We start from the raw sequence: 22,662 nt of genomic DNA on the forward strand, positions 1-22,662 counted from the left end.
TTATATAATTAGTACTAGCATATGGCCCATAATCAATATAAAAAAATTAGAACAATTTATAGCAAGCCGTCAAACCTAAAGGGGTCTATTTTCAACATGGAGTGAAGAGAATTAAGCATGCAAATCCCATTTTCAATAACAGAAGCATAGAAATGGAAAATTACCCCCAAAGGTGCGACTGCTTATCACATCAAATGCAGAAAATTACTTTATTATTAACTTATACAGAATAGAATAAAATACAACTGGTTTAACAGAGTGCCTTTCATGTATCCAAGTGTACTGTTAAAAATTAATTGGCTGATGGTAGTGCAACAAAAGCATATATAGTAGGTAAACCCAAGGCCACTATTAGGCTATTTCTAGACTGCAGGCTTCTTTCGGAAGAAGCTTTCCCGGAAGAGATCTTCCGGAAAAACTTCTTTTGAAAGAGAGAGTCCACACAGCAAAAGCGCATCGAAAAACTGATCTCCTTTTACAAAAGATAGCATCCACGCTGATTGGACGCTATCTGGCTGTGATTACTATGGATGGAGTGGCCACCAGGGCACCTGTGCTTTTTCCTGTAGGCCTCTTCTTTCGAAAAAAATACCCTCTTCCCCCTCCACACACACCTTTTCCCAAAACAGCTCTTTCAGAAAAAGGCTTCTTCCTCGTAGAAAGAAGTCTACCACTGTCCCTCTGCATTCTTTTGACTTTCTGTCAAAAGAATGCAATTGCAGTTTGGACGTAAGTGTTGTTTTTCTGGGAAAACGGCCATTTTTCTGGAAAAACTCTGGTGTGTAGACATACCCTTAGTTAGCAACAGTTAGCATTGCAACAGTTCACATTAGGATAAATTCCAATGAGATAGATATTATTAGTCCTTTCTGAAAAAAATATAAATATTCTCTTCTAGTCAGAAATGAACAGAAATGTCATTTTAACATGACCACTGAAAGATATAACACAGCACACACACTTGATCTATGCTCTAGTACTAGGTATTTCTATATGAGCTCACACTATACTAAAGGGACAGATTTTTGACAATTTTTCATTCAGATGTGAGAGTATTCCAGCCGCTAATCTTAGCCACTAATCTTAGACCGATGGAAATCGGCAGAGTTATTCCAGAACAAAAATTACACGAATGAGAGGAGACTCATGACCATCATCTATGTATGAACAGACTATTTGCCATTTCTCTGAAATAAACCTTTGGTAACAATAGTGGTGTCTTATTTATTCTGAGGTCAGAGACATGCTGCAGTTTCACTGATGTTCAATAAATCAGATGTACAAAGTTAGGATAATATACTACCCTCAACGCATAGAAGATCCTCTAGTGATAACAACAGACCTCATCCAGAGAGAGTTTCAATAGCTGTACAAGAAATGGCTTCATTGAGTCACATTCAAAAAGACATGTTCACTATTTTTATGGTTAGCAGTTTACTTTTTACAGAAAATGAAAGCTTGCTGGTATTTGACACCACTGGTTTACAAGAAGTAGTAAAAATATTAATAATGATTTTATCTGTAAAGAACCTAACAGTAAAACAAACACTGAGAAAATCTGAAGATAGGGGGCAAATGCTCACTTAACATAAGCAGGTGAATCTCCCCTGACTTCAAGTGAGTGCCACTTGCTCACATCAGATGTAAATTTGGCTCTTTACATGTTTACCATCATTTACTGTTAGGTTCATTCATCCTTAAAACACAGTAAACTGTGTTTCAAATGTGTGAACAGCAGTGTGGTGACATAAAATTTAATTTGAGTCTTAGAGTAAGCCCTAAATGTGCAACATTTGCCTACAATTAGAGATGCACAAAGCTGGTAATCTGACAGTTGTGAAAAGGAATTAAATGTGTTAACAGGTATTGAAAAAAATCTAACTATTACATTTTATATATGTCAAAATGCATTCAGAGGCCTCAGGCACCACAAGGGAAGGAAGAAGATGGAGGAAGGAATGATTTAGACTGAGCTGAGTTACAACATTGGCTAGCACTGCCATTATTAATGAAATTCACAATGGGCACGGAGGCTAGGGAGTCAGAATTACTAGGAGAAGAGAGAGGGATAAATAAACACAGATGGGAGGAAGTCTGTATGATTAAAAAACTGTTCTTGTTTACAATGTTCAAAGGCAATGGCCTTTCTTTATACTTTTAACCAGAGTCAAATGATTTGCTTACTTTATTCAAATTCTCCTGATTACCTGCTTGATATTGAAAGCTCTGTTTTATACAATCTTATATGAAGGTAGAAGGAATTCATTGAGGAATTATGCTTTAGTCTGTTTATGAGATTTTTCTGAGACTATCTCTGTATAACAATCAAACACAGAAATAAGTATGCTATAAAAAGATGTGGCCAGATCCAGATGTACATACTCATATTTAATTACTACACATTTACTCCCTTTGATTCTTAGGGAGCAAAGATGTCAGATTCTGCCTAAGGATGTAAAATCCCATTTAAATGGTTAATCAGTCAAACATTACGGTTAACCAACTAACCATTACAGGCAACTGATTAAACGTTATGTTTTGAGTTGTTGTAAAGGATCCCCAATCAGCGGATGGCGCACTGCTGACTTCCTAGGATGCCCATAAGTCTGTGAGGCACGCCTCAGCTGCACTGTTGGCCGAGAGACAGCACCCTACAACCCAGCCCAGGGTCAGGGTGCCAGGCATTCGGCGAATACAAATAGTTCAAGGGTCACAGTCTAAGGCATGGCCCTGGGTCAGGGCGAAAAGCTATGGGGGAACAGTAGTTTAAAGCTCCCCCAGGTTCCAGCTGGCAAAGGTCAGACCTCCTCACTCCTGGAGAGCTGACAAGAGCAGGGGATTGTGCCCCACAGGGAGAACCTGCCACCCAAAGGGAGGGGTAGCAGGGAGGGACACAGACCCACGCTCTAAACTGCATCCTATCCCAGGGCTCTGAGAGTAGTGTCCTTGCAGCCACTAGGTCGGCAGGGATCTGGGCCGTTACACACTGTTGAGGTCGAGGGTCAGCGGGGGTCCAAGCTGCAACTCGCTGCCCACCCAACCTCTATGTCCTCAGCCACCCTGAGGTCGGCTACCCCTGTGCCTCTTTCCAATCCCCCACTGTGGGCCTACCAGACTCTGGTGCTGCTCTGAGGGGTCCTTGGGCGATGGAGGAGCTGGCAGGGTATCCATGGGCTCTGGCTGAGGCAGGGGTCCTGGTGGGCCAGCCCAGTCGTCGGTGCCCAGTGAGGGTCCCGGAGGGGTCGGCATCGGTTCAGGCGGCAGCCAGTGTCTCAGCAATCTGAGCCAGGGTTCCGGGGTTGGCAGGGGTTCTGGTGACCCAACCTAGTCATCTGGCTGGGGGCAGCACATCCGAGCCCTTTGCTGCAGGAGCCGGTGCCAGGCGTCTGCTCGGGTTGGCTGCCCGGCTCTAACTGAGCCCGTGGCTCTTATAGTCCTAGACCCTCCCTCTGGCTTCCTGTGGACGGGGCTAGGTGCAGCTGGGCCCACCCACCAATGGGTCTTAGAGGGCACTTCCAGGTCAGTGGGCGGCCATGTTGCTGTCCCGGGCTCATTACAGTGGTGAACCAATTAAAGAGAACTGGGTGAGGGGTATTCCAGCCTAAGTGGACTGGAGCAGCCCCCTCACCATGGAAAAGGGCTGCTCCAGACAGCCAGAACAGTCCCTGTCTGCAGTGGGGGACCCAGGACAGGCCCACTATAGACAGGAGCTGCTCTGGCCAGTCAGCTGGAGTAGCCCCTACTTCAGTGGGCCTCACGGGGTTGAAGCAGCCCCATGCCAGCAGTGAGCTGCTCCAGGCCCCACTGGTTAACCAGAACCAATAAGCTTCACCCATTAAGAGTGAGGCTTACCAGTTAACTGGTTAACCATTCACATCCCTAACTCTGGCATAACATTCTCAGGCTTTCTTGTTTGTGGCATACGTCTCTGGGGGTATGTCTACACTACAAACTTAGTTCGAACTAACGGACGTTAATTTGAACTAACTTTCCTAGGCGCTACACTAGCGCTCCGTTAGTTCGAATTTAATTCGAACTAACGGAGCGCTTAGTTCGAACTAAGTAATCCTCATTCCACGAGGATTAAGCCTAGTTCGAACTAGCTAGTTCGAATTAAGGGGTGTGTAGCCCCTTAATTCAAACTAGTGGGAGGCTAGCCCTCCCCAGGTTTCCCTGGTGGCCACTCTGGCCAACACCAGGAAAACTCTACTGCCCCCCCCCCCCCCGGCCCCGGACCCCTTAAAGTGGCACGGGCTAGCTACGGTGCCCATGCCAGGTGCAAGCCTGCCAGCACCCAGCCAGCAGACCCTGTACCTGTAGCCAAGGCAATCAATACCCTTCTGCTATGGAGAGTAGTCACGCTGGAAAATGTGGGGGACATAGCGTAGGGCTTTGCCATAATGGGGTTCTCAAAATATGGTGGGGCCATAGATGAAACAGGTATTTCTATCTTGGCACCCAACCACCTTGCCAAAGAGTACATAAACTTCTTGATAGTGCTGTAGGTACTGGTGGATCACAAGGGCCATTTTAGCAACATCAATGTGGAATGGCTGGCAAAGTTGCATGATGCATGCATCTTTAGGAACTCCTGCCTCTTCAGCAAGCTGGAACTGTTTTTCCCAAACAGGAAAATTACCACTGCAGATGTTGAAATGCCAATAGTAATCCTTGGAGACCCAGCATACCCCTTTTTCCCATGGCTCATGAAGTTGTACATGGGCAGCCTAGACCACAATAAGGAGCAGTTCAACTACAGGCCGAGCAAGTGCAGAATAGTGGTGATTCAGCCGCAGGCAGTTACTTCGGACTAGTGGAATTTCAAAATGATGACCAGATAGGAACATGCAAATAAAGCCTGGCATATTTAAATCCTGGGCTTCATTTGCAAGTTCGAATGCCTACATTAGCTTCCCTAATTCCAATAGGGGGCTAGTGTAGACATACCCTGAGAGCTTTATGGAGAGCTGCAGGGAAGATTCTTGCTCCATTTCCAGATACTATTCAAGCTGTTCCCGGGACTCTCTGTTATGTAGGCACAGTAGCCACCACAGATCACACCTGACTGCCTTATCCCACTTGTAACATGATAAAAAATGTGAACTCACCAGAAGGGCCCTCCCTGAGATAAGTGCCCAGCTGTGAGACATCCTGGGAGGAGGGGATTGTCTCCAAGGTTATGAAAAGGTCCTGGCTGCAGGTGATATCAGTTACCTTGCTTGCTGGCTGAACACTCTCCTCCTCCATGCTGTGCTCCACACTGTGGCCCATAGCTGCCAGAGGAGTGTCTTGAGAGGAATCCACAGATTAGCTAAGGAAGCTGTTCCGGTCTCCTCCTAGGATAGCATGCAGACGCTCACAGAAGCTGCATGTTTGTGGCAATGATCCAGACTGTCCATTTGCCTCTTTGTCTTCTGGTATGACTGCCTCAGTTCCTTTATTTTTACGTGGCACTGCTGGGCATCATTGGTGTATCCTTTCTTCTCCATGCCCTTTTCAATCTGTAGTTTTACAAGAACAGATTCCCCTCACCGCACAACGAGGTCCCGTATTGCCTGCCCACTCCAGGCTTGTGCTTGTCTGTGACTATGGGAACTCTTGGTCAGTTGTGCTGTTGAGGTGTGCTGCCTGTTCTGAAGTCTGCTCGCCACACTGGCCACAGAGGAAATGAAATTCAGATTTTTGCAGAGCTTTTACTATTCAACTGGAGAGCAGATGAGTTGAAAGTCCTGGCCAAAGTGATCATTGCAAGGCACTATGGGACATGCCCCAGAGGCCAAGAACATTAGCTTTCACAACGCTGCACTTGCACTACTGTAAAGTCAACCATGCAAGGTCGAATTTAGTGTTACTCCTTGTGAAAGCATAAGAACCTAAATCAACTTTAAGAGCCCTTAAAAACAATGGAATGAGCTTGCTTGGTGTGTAGTCGTTGTTTAGAAATTTGACCTAATGCGGCTAAGTTCGTCCTGAACTCCCAGTGTAGACCATGCCTCAGTGACATTCTCTGGAAGCTTCTTGTGAACTAAATTAATTTGTTACTGTGTATAACTGTTTCATGAACATGAATGACAAGACCTTTTCGTACTATGCAATGCCGACAGATTTGTAGAGGAAGTATGAGCACTGGAGAGGGGCACCCACTTCTTTTTCCCCTTTCATGCCCTACCCCCTCCAGGTAAGTCCCTCTGCTACCCTGTCTCTCAGAAGAGACCCTCATGCTCACCCCCTCCTTAGGAAATTCCCATACCTCCATTGCTCACTGTTCAGAAAATGTAAATTCATTTTGTCACAGCGCCAATTTCCACCGAGTTTTGGGCCTCCTCTTGTCCATGCCCTATATGTGACTGCACTGTTTACACTTCCTTGGGAACAGCTTGAGTGCAAATTTGAAGAATTCACTGTGGATGTGTCAATTAACACACCCCGACCCAACAATAACGTACACAACAAGCCATGGTACATTCACCAGGCAGTTCAACACGTTGTCCAGTTCACCAAGCTATTCCTCTCCTGCAAAATAAATATTCTTTTTCCAGGTACTATAAGTGATGACAATGTTTCTCTCAAATAAACTCTACCACCACCAAATCCTTAAGAATAACAAGCAAGCTAGGAATGCCGCTTTAACAAAAGAGAACTGCATCTGTTTAGAACCATCAAGGGAAAATCCTAAACTACAGTGTGAATTAAAATAAAACTACATGCCAATATCTTTCAGCTTTTTAATACAAAAGATACAAATACAAAAATTCAAGCTGCTATTATACATAACAATAAGATGAAAACAATGTTTTGAAAAAAAAAAAAAAGCTTGGTACAGCCATTAATTAAGGAACAAGGATTTTATCAATATTGATTTCTTGTCTATTCATGTAGTACAACATTTTCAAAAGCACCTAAATAACACAGGTGCTTTTGAAAACATGACCTGTAAAGATTAAAGAAAAAATACTATTTAATAAAAATACCCATATCTAATTGACACAATTCCTTCAATGAATTGAGCAAAGGTAAGCAGAATTTAATCTTTAAATCTACTCTAACTTTTGCATTTTTTGTTATATTAGCTTGGGTGATCTGTCAAACAATCTCTCCATTATATTTACACTACCTCTAAAGTGCCTCCTTTGACATGCTTCCTTTGAGCAGCTGGAATGGCTGGTCAGCAATGCCAGATGTTAGAAAACTATCAAATTGAGGCATCTGAATTTTCACTCAGGAAAGATCAGCATAGCACCTGGCCTTTTTCATTTTTACAGGCCTGTATAATATCACACAGTTGAGCTTTAGAAGTCACAATGAATGTGACAGTTCAAACAATACCCTTTAGTGATGCAATGACTGAAGCAGCACGATTATTTGTCATTGTGCTTTTGCAAAGGGGAACTTCATTGGTGAGCTGTAGGAGGCTCTCCGGAAAAAAAGAATGTTTCCTTGATTGGCTTTTTGATATCAACAAAGGGTTCTACTCTATTATTAGTGTGCACACATAGTTTCCATTTATTATAGAAGCCAAATTCCACATGTACATAAAGGAGTGAATATGCCCATAATATCTAGTAATGCCATCATACCTTTAAATCACAGCTTTCCCTCAAGCACCTACATCTTCAAAACAAAACAAAACAAAAAAGTACTCAGTTAAAAGTTAAAATGAATCTAATGCATATAAAGGAAGTAATTGCATACTGCTCAAGGTATTCAACGTCAGGATCCAAACCTATCCAAATAACCTCAGAATTCTCTCTCAAACTCTGTATATAATTACTGTATGAACAAATGAAAAGTAAACAGGAGCCTAACTTGGATTCTATACACTTGGGGGTGAAATTCACTCGTTGGAGAGGTGGTAGATGCACCAATTAAATTCCATGTAAGTCTTATTTTTTAAACTAATGTGGTGTGTAGGCATTGTGCTAGCTGGCACTGTGTATCTACCTTCTATGCATGAAATAACTCCACACACAAAAACATTATATTAATATATGTATTTGTGAGAAATAATGCAAGAATATGTATTAATTAAAATCACATTTGCTTTGCCTCTCGTCTTTATCTTTTCTTGAGAAATTTTAATGCAACGATTTGTTTGACTTCTTCTAACCATAGGTATGTGAGTCCTCTCTTTTTTTCTGACTGAAAAGCATATCCTTCATTTTAAGAATGCATTTTCTGAATAAAGGAAAGTTGTGGCTGGATCTGATAAACTGAAACACAAAATCAAATTCAGTAAAATGTAACTATAAAGCAATTTTCAAACTGCAAATGCAAATCCAATCAAAATGGATATATATATATATATATATATATATATATATATATATATATATATAAAGCAGCAGTCATTTTTAACAATGACTTGTGAGAGGCATATATTGATAATAGCTAGTGCCTCTGAAAGAAGACTACGTAAGTTTCACATACTGTACATGCCTTGTTTCAGGAGAATGTGCACTCCACAACAGTGCACAGGGTTAGAGGTTTCTCTAAATTGGTACTTGATTCTATTGAGAAGAAAAAAACATGCACAGCAGGTTCCCAAACACATACAAGTATACACTCTATTTCATATTTCAGTGAGGTTGTCAAGTTAGTCTATTTCAGCAAAAACAACAAGGAATCTGGTGGCACTTTAAAGACTAACATCTATTTCATATGACTTTATTTTTATGATAGTGTGCATAATCCTTGATCAGATCAACATTAATTTAATATGACTCAATATGGGCCTTTATCTGGAATTTTTCCAGGAATGTCTAAGTTTAATATACACAGATCACTACAAAAACACCCTTTACTAAAAAATAGCTCTCCGCCTGTGAATAAGCTCTGGGATAATAAAGAACAATATCTTTCCACTTTCAGAACAAAGTTTGAATATAATGAAAAGCTTGAGGTCTTGGTTGCTACTGTATTCAAGGCAAAAATTAAAATAACTGTGAAATAGCTGCAAGTGTGTTGAGAACAAACAGATCATCTTGACCTTAGAAATATTCAGCAACTGAAAATGAGCTGCTATACTGATCAGAACAGTGGCCTATTTAATCCAGAATCTGACCCCTAATAGTGACTGGGACCAGCTGTTCCCAAGAAATCCTATAATGTATAACTATAGAATAACCTGTCCATAAGGAAAGTTTTTTTCAAACCCAGGCTGTGGATGATTTATATCCGGAAACGTGAGAATTAATACCTATAATTTTTTAATCCTGTCTAATATAACTGAATGTGGTAATCATCTATATAAATGTCTAATACTTTACTAAATTCTCTGTTCTTGGACTTGACATATTTTGGCTGATAATTCCATAGGTTTATTTCAGTATACACTGTGTAAAATACATTTCCTTTGATGTAAGGTTCCATGGGAATCGAGACTGAGGGGAAAAACAACTGAGGAGAGTTGGCAGTTTTTCTAAGGGACATTGTTAAGGGCCCAAAAGCAAGCTATTCCGATGTGTCGGAAAGATAGAAAATATGGCAAAAGACCACATTGGCTTAACCAGGAGATCTTGCATGATCTAAAAATAAAAAAGGAGTCCTATAAAAAATGGAAAGTAGGACAAATTACAAAGGATGAATATAGGCAAACAGCACAGGAATGCAGGGGCAAGATTAGAAAGGCAAAGGCACAGAATGAGCTCAAACTAACTACGGGAATAAAGGGAAACAAGAAGACCTTTTATAAATACATTAGAAGCAAGAGGAAGACCAAGGAGAGGGTAGGTCCATTGGTCAGTGAGGAGAGAGAAACAGTAACAGGAAACTTAGAAATGGCAGAGATACTCAATGACTTCTTTGTTTCGGTCTTCACCGAGAAGTCTGTAGGAATGCCTAACATAGTGCATGCTAGTAGGAAGGGGGTAGTTTTAGAAGGTAAAATAAAAAAAGAACAAGTTAAAAATCACCTAGAAAAGTTAGATGCCTGCAAGTCACCAGGGCCTGATGAAATGCGTCCTAAAATACTCAAGGAGTTGATAGAGGCGGTATCTGAGCCTCTACCTATCATCTTTGAAAAATCATGGGAGACAGGAAAGATTCCAGAGGACTGGAAAAGGGCAAATATAGTGTCCATCTATAAAAAGGGAAATAAGAACAACCCAGGAAACTACAAACCAGTTAGTTTAACTTCTGTGCCAGGGAAAATAATGGAGCAAGTAATTAAGGAAATCATCTGTAAACACTTGGAAAGTGGCAAGGTGATAGAGAACAGCCAGCATGGCTTTGTAAAGAACAAATCATGTCAAACCAATCTTATAGCTTTCTTTAATAGGATAACGAGTCTTGTGGATAAGGGAGAAGCGGTGGATGTGGTATACCTAGACTTTAGTAAGGCGTTTGATACGGTCTCGCATGATATTCTTATCAATAAACTAGGTAAATACAACTTAGATGGGGCTACTATAAGGTGGGTGCATAACTGGCTGGATAACTGCACTCAGAGAGTAGTTATTAATGGTTCACAATCCTGTTGGAAAGACATAACAAATGGGGTTCTGCAAGGGTCTGTTTTGGGACCGGCCTTTGTTCAATATCTTCATCAACGATTTAGATATTGGTATAGAAAGTACCCTTATTAAGTTTGCAGATGATACCAAGCTGGGAGGGGTTGCGACTAATATGGAGGATAGGGTCATAATTCAAAATGACCTGGACAAATTGGAGAAATGGTCTGAGATAAATAGGATGAAGTTTAATAAAGACAAATGCAAAGTGCTCCACTTAGGAAGGAACAATCAGTTTCATACATACAGAATGGGAAGCGACTGCCTGGGAAAAGACGGCAGAAAGTGATCTAGGGGTTATAGTGTACCACAAGTTGAATATGAGTCAGTAGTGTGATGCTGTTGCAAAGAAAGCATACATGATTCTGGGATGCATTAACAGGTGTGTTGTGAGCAAACCACGAGAAGTCATTCTTCCACTCTACTCTGCACTGGTTAGGCCTCAATTGGAGTATTGTGTTCAGTTCTGGGCACCGCATTTCAAGAAAGATGTGAAGAAATTGGAGAGGGTCCAGAGAAGAGCAACAAGAATGATTAAAAGTCTAGAGAACGTGAACTATGAGGGAAGGCTGAAGGAACTGGGTTTGTTTAGTTTAAAAAAGAGAAGATTGAGGAGGGACATGATAGCCGTTTTCAGATATCTAAAAGGGTATCATAAGGAGGAGGGAGAAAACTTGTTCATCTTGGCCTCTGGGGATAGAACAAGAAGCAATGGGCTTAAACTGCAGCAAGGGAAGTTTAGGTTGGACATTAGGAAAAAGTTCCTAACTGTCAGGGTAGTCAAACACTGGAATAAATTGCACAGGGAGATTGGGGAATCTCCATCTGTGGAGATATTTAAGAGTAGGTTAGATAAATGTCTATCAGGGATGGTCTAGACAGTATTTGGTCCTGCCGTGAGGGCAGAGGACTGGACTCGATGACCTCTCAAGGTCCCTTCCAGTCCTAGTATTCTATGATTAAATTAAATTAATGGAGATTGCCTATCTCCTAGAACTGGAAGAGAAGGTTGTTGAGTCCAGTCCCCTGCCTTCTCAGCAGGACCAAGTACCATCCCTGACAAATTTTTGCCTCAAATTCCTAAATGGCCTCCACAAGTATTGAACTCACAACGCTGGGTTAAGCAGCTCAATGCTCAAACCACCGAGCTCTCCCTCTCCTGATTGGCTATTTATATCCATTGTCTTTAAATTTCATTGACATTTACTTGATTTTGCATTTATAGAAAAGGTAATTTGGAGCATATTATTTATCGTCTCTGCATTGTTCATTATTTTAGATACTGTCGCAGAGCAGGTCCTTTTGACCACGGCCTCACGTGTGCATTATCCATTCTGCCACACAAAGGCCCCTCACAGAAAATGTAGGTCGCTGACACACTCTGAGAAAGCATAACTTGTAAGCGCACAATGAAGCTTTCTGTAAACGGAATTTAAACTTGTAGGCATCTAAGAACAGGGAGGTGAGCATGAAAAGATAGAGCACAGCTGCAAGAAATAAGTAAGACTCTCTTGACCGGTCCTTGAAGGTCGGAAGGTAGGCATACGGAGATTAGACGTGACTGCCATGCACACTGACCGTGCCCACACCCGGCACCGTCCATGGGGCCATCAGGCAGGCATCATGAAAAATCCTATAGGGCAATATTGCACATTACCTCATTACCAACCTATCAGGCCCGGCCAGGGAACAGACCCTAATAAGGTACCGGACATCAGGTTATGTTATAAAAGACCCTCGACCCCTTTGTTCAGGGAGGTTCCGTGTATTGAGGGCATGTGTCTTTTTGCCTGGCTGAAGGATTGATCACTCTGAGGCTGCCTCCCCACCCTTTGAGTCAAAGATAGGGGTTTGCGAGTTCTGAGCATGCTCTGAGTTCTAGTGTGTCTTTACGCTGTTATCGTTGCTGGATTTGTAAGTATTGCTTAAATATATTAGTTATTGGTTTAGTTAATAGTTGGATCGTTTTCATTTCACTGTGTAATTCTGTAAAGTGTAACTGAGTTCTATTAACCACACTGTGTAAATTGTATAATCTTGTGTTCTGTAGTGGTGTTGTATTTAGGCCAAGTATAAGTGTTAGAAATAGAAACCCAGGAGTTGTTAAGTTGTAGAGGTAGATTAATGACTAACTCCACCAGCTGCCCTAAAATAACCATATAGGCTGTGGATGGAGTTTTTATTATCATTATATTGGCTTTGTTTTTGTATTTTTTGCTTGCATGCTGTGCTGCCTCAAGCGAATTAGAAATAGTGATTTAATATAATCAAATTATAATCACAAAGTTTGGTTCAGTTTTTCCCTCTTGTAAAAGCACTAGGCAATTACTTGTTAAAAACTCATTTTAAAGTCATTTGGTTTTTATAAAAGAATCGTTGTGCTTAATAAAAAATCATTTGTTTCACCATCATCCAGTAGTTTTCACTGGGTAGTCGGCTTTAGCCCCTGGGGGTTCCCATCACATCCCCGAACCAAGTTGCGACAGATACATCTACCCTAGGGTGTGTCTAGACTACATGCCTCCTTCGACGGAGGCATGTAGATTAGCCAGATCGGAAGAGGGAAATGAAGCCGCGATTAAAATAATCGCGGCTTCATTTAAATTTAAATGGCTGCCCCGATCTGCCGATCAGCTGTTTGTCGGCAGATCGGGGGAGTCTGGACGCGATGCCCCGACAAAGAAGCCTTTCTTCATCGACACAGGTAAGCCTCGTGAAACCAGGCTTACCTGTGTCGATGAAGAAAGGCTTCTTTGTCGGGGCATCGCGTCCAGACTCCCCCGATCTGCCGACAAACAGCTGATCGGCAGATCGGGGCAGCCATTTAAATTTAAATGAAGCCGCGATTATTTTAATCGCGGCTTCATTTCCCTCTTCCGATCTGGCTAATCTACATGCCTCCGTCGAAGGAGACATGTAGTCTAGACACACCCTAAGTCTCTCATCTCTGAACTAAAATATTCTAATCCTTTCAATATCTTTTCATAAACAAACCTCTACAGAGCCTTTTAACATTTTTATTGTCCATCTCTGGACTCTCTCTATTTCTTCTACATATTTTTGAGAATAGATGACTAGAACAAAATGCAACATTCATGACTATGACATACTACTGATTTACATCTCTTCTCTCTCTATATATATAAACAAACTTTTCCTTTGGGATGAGTGATGTCATATGTCACTCTGTGTCCCGCCACCCTTCCCTCTGCCTGCTGCATGGCCTCTCCCCTCCCCCATGCTCAGGGGCACTGAAGAAGGCAAAAGCCCTCTTCCCTCCCCCATGCTTGGGGGAGTTGTGGGAGCCACGTGGCCACCACTCTTCCCAGTGCTCAGCTTCCTGCAGTGGGGGGGGGGAAGAGGAGAAAGTCCTGAGGCTCCACATCAGATGTGGCTTGCAGGAAAGCGCACGTGTGCTGCTGTGAGGAGGTGAGCCGCTAGGACACTCCCGCTGTCCGGGGGCGGGAGGAAAGGCTACAAAGTTTGTCTCTGAAGTTAAGTTGGGCTCTCGCAACAGCTTACCGGCCAGCCCCATCTCCCAGAGCTTCCTGCTGCAGGCCAGAGATGGAGCACCCCAGGGAGAAGGGAGACCCACACAGCAGCCAACATGCACTACATGCACTTCCCAGGGAACAGGATCCCTCCTCTCCCAGGCTGGCCAGACACCCTGCCCCCAGCCCACTCCTACCCCCTAACTGTAGGCAGACACCCTGCCCCCAACTAGCTCTTGCCCCCTCTGCTAGCCAGAAACCCTTCCCTCAACCTGCTCCTGACTGCTCCCTTCTCATAGACTCATAGACTTTAAGGTCAGAAGGGACCATTATGATCATCTAGTCTGACCCCCTGCACAGTGCAGGCCACAGAATCTCACCCACCCCTCCTAGAATAATCCTCTCACTTATAGCTCAGATATTGAAGCCTTCAAATACTTCGAAAACCCCAAGATGCAGAGAATCCTCCAGCTGTGATCTGTACCCCATGCTACAGAGGAAGGTGAAAAACCTCCAGGGCCTCTGGCCACACACCCTGCCACCAGCCTGCTCCTGACCCCACCTCCAGCCAGATACCATGCCCATTTGGTGCCCAGCCCCCATCTGGCCACACTGTCCTGTCCCCAGCCCTGATCCCTGGCTACAGGAAGGGCTGGAGGCAGCCCTCCTGCTGCAGCATGGGCAGGAGGGAAGGCCATGATCTGGCTGCAGCAGACAAATGAGGGATGGGTGAGTGCAGCAAGCAGGGGGCACAGCCCCCACGCAATATTATATGTTGCAATGTTGCATACTGACATGTTTCTGTGAGCTCTCCACAATAAACATGAAATCACAGAAATGTAGGGCTAGAGGAGACCCTTCCTTCTTTTGCCTCGCCTCTCCCCCCATCAAACACAGTTTAAAGCCCATCTTACTAGATTAGTCATGCTGCATCCAAAGATACTCTTCCCCTTAATTGATAATCTCCAACTCTTTTTCTTAAACCGCTACAGTTAATTTAGAACTTGACCATGTGTGATTAGGTCAAATTATTCCTTCTGACGTTCTTTTCCTTGCATTTTGTCACCTCTTTCTTCTCCATCTTTTCTAGAGCATTATTAACAACGTCAACTCTGCCACCAAACGTTGAGCATCTCGTGCTTTTGTTTTGCCATGTTGAAAATTCACCATGTATTTAAATAATTGCCGCTTCATTTACCTCAAAATGGCTGTAAATGCCAATCAGCTGTTTGGCAGCACAGCGCGGCAGCCATTTTGATGTAAATGAAGAGGCAATCATTTAAATCGCCGCTTCATTTCCCTATGTCGAGATACCTAATCTACATGGCTCCGTCAACGGAGCCATGTAGTCTAGACATACCCTGAGCGTACAGGTTGGATCTCCTTGGTCCGGCACCCTTGGGACCTGGCCTGTCTTGGATGAGGGACTTTGCTGAACCAGGGAAGGTCATTTTTGCCCATTTCACTCCCTCCAGTCTCCTGGCCAGCTCCCCCCCGCAACCTTCCCCTCTACGAACAGGGCTCCCTGCCCCACCATGGCAGCCCCACTACTGGACAGCCTAGCAGCCAGGCTCCCAGCCCTGAAGGGCAGCCACTTCTTGAGTTCAACTGTGCCATGGGGTGGCAGCCCTACAGATGGGCTCCAGCCCTGCGGAGCAGCCCTGCTGTCTCTTGGCCTGGTTGGGCAGCTCCACTGGGTGGCAGCAGGGCTGCCAAGCTGTTTACTGCACTGCTGAGCATCAGCCCCACTCCTCAGCTCCCATCCCCGCTGCCTGGTAGCCCCACACTCAGGCTCCTGGCCCCACAGGGCAGCCCCTCCTGCCTCCTGCTCCCGCCTGGTAGCTTTGCCACTGGGTAGCGGCGGGGCTTCCAGGCTCCTGGCTGTTACTGCCAGACAACAGCCCTGCTCGCGGGCTCGCACCTCCCGCTGCCGGGCGGTCCCGCTTCCTCCTGGTTCCTCTGGACAGTTTCACCACCGAGTGGCAGCCCCACTGCCTTCTCCCCGGGCAGTGTCTACCAAGCTCCCCATTTCACTGCTGTAGGGCTCCCAGCCACTAAACCTCCCCCAGGACTCTCTGGTCCTGGAACATCTGTGGTCATGCTAGAGCATGGATGGTGCCAGACCAGAGAGTCTTGGTTTAGAGAGATTCAACCTGATTATAATGAACCTACTTACTCCTTTCTTGGAACTGTGTGAACCCCCCCATATAACATCCAGCCAGCAAAGCACTTCATAACACCAAAAAAAGGAAGTACTGCTGGTTGTGAAAGGGGACCTAACTCAGTAGGGAGGGTACACAAGAGCACCAGGTCACAGGCAGAAGTCAGGGAAGTGGCTGTGGAGAGAAGGCCAAGCATCTGTGGTGCTCAGACGAAAAGGCTTATAAGTAAGCTGGGAAGCAGCTTGTTGACTGCAAAGGGACTTATATAGGTGACTGCCTCTGGGAAAGGGGCAGCTTGGAGTCAGTATTCTTCTTACTAGGCTTCACTTTCATACCCCTGTACTGAACTGCCCCAGGAACCCAGGCAAACAACCCTCCTCAACAGACTACGTGAGCAGACCCCATACATAAATTCCTGCAGCAGGATACAGGCCAAACTCTCTCCCCACACCTCATGAATAGAGTTATCAACCCTCCAGACTGGAATCAGCAGCAATCTCCTGGTGACTACTGAAATCAATCCTGGAGACTTTAATAGGGTATTTTAAGAAAATGATATTATCATGTTGGGAAAAAAATCTCCCAGAATAGCTTCAATCAGAGTTGGCAATTCTACTCATGAGCCAAAGCCATTCCCACAGGAGGGGAAAGAGGGGGCAGAAATAAGCCCAGCAGCCCAGCACAGCTTCTACTACCTCCTCCCCATTGTTCCTGCCCTCCTACGAGTCAAGGGGATGGATCCTCTGCTCCCCCAACTTTTAACTCCTGGTCAAAGAAGAGAGCACCCCACTGTAGCCCTTGTCCCAGGCCTGGAAGAAGAGAGTGAAGAAACTCCAGAAGTAGCAGGCAGAACAGAAGTAAAGATGGAGGCACAAAGCTGATGCAGGGGCATAACTGATAAGGGTGGGAGGACAGACACGTGTGATGTCGGTTTCATTTTAGCAGACCGCTATGAGCACCAGGATTGTTTACAGGGCCACACAAAGGGTGGGGCCTGAGGTAGGCTTAGAACTTGGAGCTCCTACAATTCAGCATCAGCACACCCAACATGTGGCATACAAAGAATGCTCCCAAAAATGTTAGGAAATGACATACCTTTGTCTCGCTGTGACTCCCCACAGTGAGATTGGTTACACTACCTTCTCCTCTCACACCATTATTTGATTTCTTTAAAAACTCCCATGAAGAATTGTACCTGGGAGATGCTCAGATACCACAGTGGCAGGCAACAGACAGAAAATCACGGTTAAAATATTTCATTACATTTGCTTGGCCATTATAACCAATAAATATATTTTCTTTCTTTTTCAAACCTTGCAGGCGGAGGCAGGACATCAGGCTAATTTGTCGTATTTGTAATAGTAAGATGCACTGGTGTCATCTGAAGGGCACAATATCCAAAAAAGGCAATCATACAGTTCACACATAATCCACAGATTATATTGCCCCCTTTCTAATTCCAGCTGACAAATATATCTCAGATGTATAAAAAAGAACCTCCATTTCGGAGATTTTACTTTTGTACACTGAGTTGCATTTGACCCTCAGTAAGAAATGACTCCAGTGCATCAGATATAATTTTCTAGTGCTCACAGAATACTGCATTTGGATTCCAAGCTTGTCTTGTTACTTTTTTAGAAGTTCCTTCCATTTTTTTATAGTAGTTTGTTATTGTTTATTACAGCTGTAGAGTCTCCCATCTTAAACCATCAAACTCAACAGTTTGGAAATCTCTTATGGGCAAAGATTTTTTTCTAAGTGCACAGTATCAAACAGCCATTTCTATCTTAAGAAACAATTTTCCAAGCCAAAAAGAACATTGATCTCCACAGTGATAAGAACAATGTCCAAATCCATCAGGGCGAGGGAAAATATTTTGCTTCCCCATACTTTTACCAGAAGTATAAATTTTAAAAGTATTGAAGGTACACAGTGTAATGAGAACTAGTCGTTATTGTTCTGGGAGCAGCTGGACAGCCAACACAGGCTGCCCCAGAGATGGACGAAGCTCCTGCATTAGGAAGGCAGAATAAGGGGACCCCTCCCCCCAAAGGCAGAGGGAGTGGACCCAGGAGTGGCATAGGGCAGTGCCTCTCAATCCCTAGGGGTACTTAAGAGAAGTCTGGGGTTACATCAACACAACTGAAATTTTGCTGCATGATTATTACTGAAATAGTTGTAAGTTTGTGAGTCTCTACTGGTAGGTAGCAATCTACCCCTTGAAGGATAAGTGACCATTAATCAGCCAGGGTATGGCTACACTACAGCACTAATTCGAACTAACTTAATTTTGTGGAACTAACTCTGTTTGTGGAAGGCTGGAGATGGATGGCACGAGACAAATGGCTTGGTCATTGTCTTCGGTCCATCCCCTCCAGGGTCCCTAGTGTTGGCCGCTGTCAGCAGACAGGCTACTGGGCTAGATGGACCTTTGGTCTGACCCAGGACGGCCATTCTAAGCTCAGGGCTCAGGGTCGGGGTTCTCACTGGACCACCCTGATTTTCATGCAAACCTGCTCCTGGGTGTCCAGGCTGGCAGCTCTCCTGCCCTAGACGGCCACTTTCCTGTGCCTAGTGCGGAGGTCGTGGATGAGGGTCCACGATCTCCGCACTAGACCAGGTTGGCGCCCACCTCTTGCGGACCTGGGCAGGCTCCCGGGAGCCACCAGTCTGGTCCCAGGATGAGGCGGAGGGCTTGGTGGCAGTGGGTGGCTGGTTCATGCCATGCCAGGTGCAGGGTCTGCTGGCTGGGTGCTGGCAGGCTTGCACCTGGCACGGGCACCGTAGACAGACCGTGCCCCTTTAAGGGCTCCGGGGCCGGGAGGGGGGCAGAAGAGTTTCCCTGGTGGTGCCCAGAGTGGCCACCAGGGCAAGCTGGGGAGGGTTAACCTCCCACTACGTTGAATTAAGTGGTTACACAGCCCTTAATTCAAACTACTTAATTCGAACTAGGCATTAGTCCTCGTAGAATGAGGTTTACCTAGTTCAAATTAAGCGCTCCGCTAGTTCGAATTAAGTTCAAACTAGCGGTTTGCCTGTGTAGCGCCTATCAAAGTTAATTCGAACTAATGTCTGTTAGTTCGAATTAACTTTGTAGTGTAGACATACCCCCAGGGATTAATCAACAGGGGATTTACAATTCTGTAAATGAATTGAACAAGCATCACACAATGGGGATTGCTCAACTCAATGACTCAGCAAAGCTAAACAAGACATGTCTGGGTTAGTGTTTTCCAGAAGCATGGACTGAGAACCTAAGAAGGGTCATACTGGTCAGAAAAAGGTCCATCTAGCCCATGTCCTGTCTTCTGAGAGTGGCCAATGTCAGGTGTCCCAGAGGGAATGAACAGAACAGGTAATCATCAAGTGAGCCTTCCCATCATCCATTCACAGCTTCTGACAAACAGAGAACAGGGACACCTTTCTTGTCCATCCTGGCTAATAGCCATGTATAAATCTAAGTGGTACGCAACCCAGGGCTGTGTTCCTGGGGGGTTGCAGCACTGTGATCTGGCCAGCTGGTACTTTGTTTTTCCTGGTTTGGCGCCCAACGGACACGTGGTAGGGGGAGTTGCAGGGGAGCGTCCCAGCAATTAAAGGGGCCTTGACTGCATTGGCGACCTGGTGGGGTTTTTTTTTTCCTCAACAAAATTTTACCAGGAGTCGCGAATGAAAAAAGGTTGCGCATCACTGATCTATCCTCCATGAATTTATCTAGTTCTTTTTTGAACCGTGTTAAAGTCCTGGTCTTTATAACATCCTCTAGCAAGGTGTTCCTTGATGGAGTGACTGAGGATAAAAAAGGGGACAGTGGCATCATGTTTCTGCCTTTCTCCTTCCCTATCTTTGCTGGAAACAAGAAGAATAATAGGAAGGCAAAGACTTGAACAGAGGAGACTGGTCCCAAGCTTAAATGGGAAGCCTATGTATTAAGAACTGTAACATCTAGTGATGTGAGAAAACTGCTTACTCCAAATACTGCCTAGTCTAATATTTAAGATTTAGACTGTGTGTAACCCGTACACCTAGCGGTTGTGGTTCACTGTCCCATGTAGTGGCACTTACAGCACTTACAGTGGGAGATAAGAATGAGTAAACTCTACATTCTAAGCTGAGTGTAAGCTGGCTTTACAGCTCAAGCTGTAGAGGCTCTGACACTGAGCTCTAAAGGGCCCAGCTTTGAATCTGCCAGCAGATAGTTATGAGCACACTTGTCTCTTGGTAACTACCTCTGACCTTTTGTGCCTTCCACTTTTAATCACTTACAATCTATCTTTCTATAGTTAATAAATCCATTTTATATTTTATATATGTGCTGGCCAGCATGGTGACTGAAGGATCAAACTCAGGTAGCTAGCAAAGATGTTGGCAGGAGGCCAGAAGAAACAATGGGATACAGTGCTGAAATTTGAATTAGATGTAGATACCTGGTCTGCTCTTCCTTTGTAGTCTTCTAAGTAAAGGGCTGGAGGGAGCAGATGTAATAATCAGAATTACCATGCCTATAAAAATATTGGGCATGGGAGTGAACTGGGCCTTGAAGTACAGATCAGCACGGAGCATGTGTAGAGGGAAAAGGTGTATTTAGTCGTGATCAGGATATTTTTCTTTATTTTGGTTCTTTGGTTAAACTTCTCTGTGTGAATCTATGCCTTCCCTCCCCCATTCACTGTCTAAGAGCGTACCCAGAGAGATATTTCCTGTGTTTAAATTTGTTTTACTCATTTTCTCTGTAACATCTATCAACCAAGTATGCTTTATCAAATATATCTTTTTTGTTTTGTTAATAAATTCACTTTTTTTAAGGCGATGATTTGATTCTTGTGTCCTACAAAAAAACAGGAGGCCCGTCTCTCTCTCTCTCTCTCTCTCTCTCTCTCTCTCTCTGTGTGTGTGTGTGTGCGTGCATGCTCATGCATGCCTAAGGCTAAGAGGTCAACTACCAGGGTGTGTCTAGACTACAGGGTTTTTACGAAAAAAGTGGCCTTTTTTCGAAAAAACTTCCCCTGCATCTAGACTGCTGCCGCGTTCTTTCGAAAGTAAATCGAAAGCATGTGGCAGTTTTTTCGACCGCGGAAAACCTCATTTTACAAGGAAGAACGCATTTTTTCAAAAGTGCTCTTTCAAAAAAAGGCACTATGTAATGCAAACTGCTTTTTCTAAAGAGAGCATCCAGACTGCCTGCTTTTTCAAGAGTACTGGTTGCTTTTTTTACTCTTGAAAAAGTGGCTTGCTTTTTCAAGAGTACTGGTTGTAGTCTAAATGCTCTTTTTCGAAAGAGGCTTTTTTGAAAGTATCTTTCAAAAAGGCCTCTTTTGAAAGAGGCTTACAGTCTAAATGTAGCCCCAGAGACTGCAGTTGTTTTCTCTTTGTTTTTCAAGCTCTCTTGTGGTAAAGGAGCTTGGGAGTACACCTCTGAAAGAAGTCCAACTGCTTTCTTCCTGGGTTCAAGAACAAAAGGGTTTTTTTTGTTTCACTTCATGGTGATGGTAAGTCCTCCTTTCCCCCTTCCCCACCCCTCCAAAAAAAGTCAGTGAATCTGTGACTCTGGGGAGTTTTAGTAAGCAGAGCCTATAGAGACAAGGTACTTAAGGTCTCTTGCAAGCCCCCATCTTCTGCACTCAGAGTGCCAGAAAGGAGAATAACCCTAACAAGCTAAAACAGTGTATTTTGCTGGAAGGCTTGGGAAATTTTAGCTCAGGTTGCAAAGTCTATCATGTGTCTTCTGGGGAGAAATGGAATAAACTTACATTGGTCAGGCTTCTGACCAGGGCAAGATGGTACAGTTTCAGGGTCTAAGACTAGGGACTTGTAAGATTTGTTGGTGCCTTTCTCTGTGTGGTTCATGAGTGTCTCAGGGAACATTCATATAATCTAGCTGTGTGGGGGACTCCACAAGCTCTTGCTCTGAGTGGTAACAGTGCCTGGAGGGGTTTGCTGTTGTCACTAGCAAAGCATTGTGAGAAACAGCCATGCCTGAAGAGTTGGGGGAGGCACAGCAGTATCCCAGTTCCAGGTTATACCCCAGGGATCTTGTCACAGTGCTAGGGCACCTTCTCTGGGGATTAGCTCAGTCCAGTCTGATGCCCCTCTCTCTCTCTCTCACACCACATCCTCTTCAGCTCTCTGGGTATGTCTACACTACCCTCCTAGTTCGAACTAGGAGGGTAATGTATGCATACCGCACTTGCTAATGAAGCCCGGGATTTGAATTTCCCGGGCTTCATTAGCATAAGCGGGGAGCCGCCATTTTTAAATCCCCGCTGCTTCGAACCCCGTGTAGCGCAGCTACACGGGGCTCGAACTAGGTAGTTCGGACTAGGGTGCCTATTCCAAACTACCGGTACTCCTCGTTTCACGCTACACGGGGTTCGAAGCAGCGGGGATTTAAAAATGGCGGCTCCCCGCTTATGCTAATGAAGCCCAGGAAATTCAAATCCCGGGCTTCATTAGCAAGTGCGGTATGCATACATTACCCCGCTAGTTCGAACTAGAGGGGTA

General features: G+C 44.4%; 1 protein-coding gene across 3 annotated transcripts in view; it reads right to left on the reverse strand.

Annotated features, from left to right (window-relative positions):
• The window catches only part of RARB (retinoic acid receptor beta), a 548,867-nt gene that overhangs the window by 476,721 nt on the left and 49,484 nt on the right, over window positions 1-22,662 (reverse strand). Inside the window, exon 1 of one of the 3 annotated variants that reach the window (XM_025190306.2) lies at window positions 7,115-7,240. The exons of the other annotated variants lie outside the window; for them this stretch is intronic. The gene's annotated coding sequence lies outside the window, so the exon portion shown is untranslated. Of the gene's footprint in view, window positions 1-7,114; window positions 7,241-22,662 lie in introns of those variants that run through there. 3 annotated transcript variants of the gene reach the window in all.

This window comes from Pelodiscus sinensis, chromosome 2 (genome assembly GCF_049634645.1).
Source record: "Pelodiscus sinensis isolate JC-2024 chromosome 2, ASM4963464v1, whole genome shotgun sequence".
Lineage (NCBI taxonomy): Eukaryota > Metazoa > Chordata > Testudines > Trionychidae > Pelodiscus > Pelodiscus sinensis.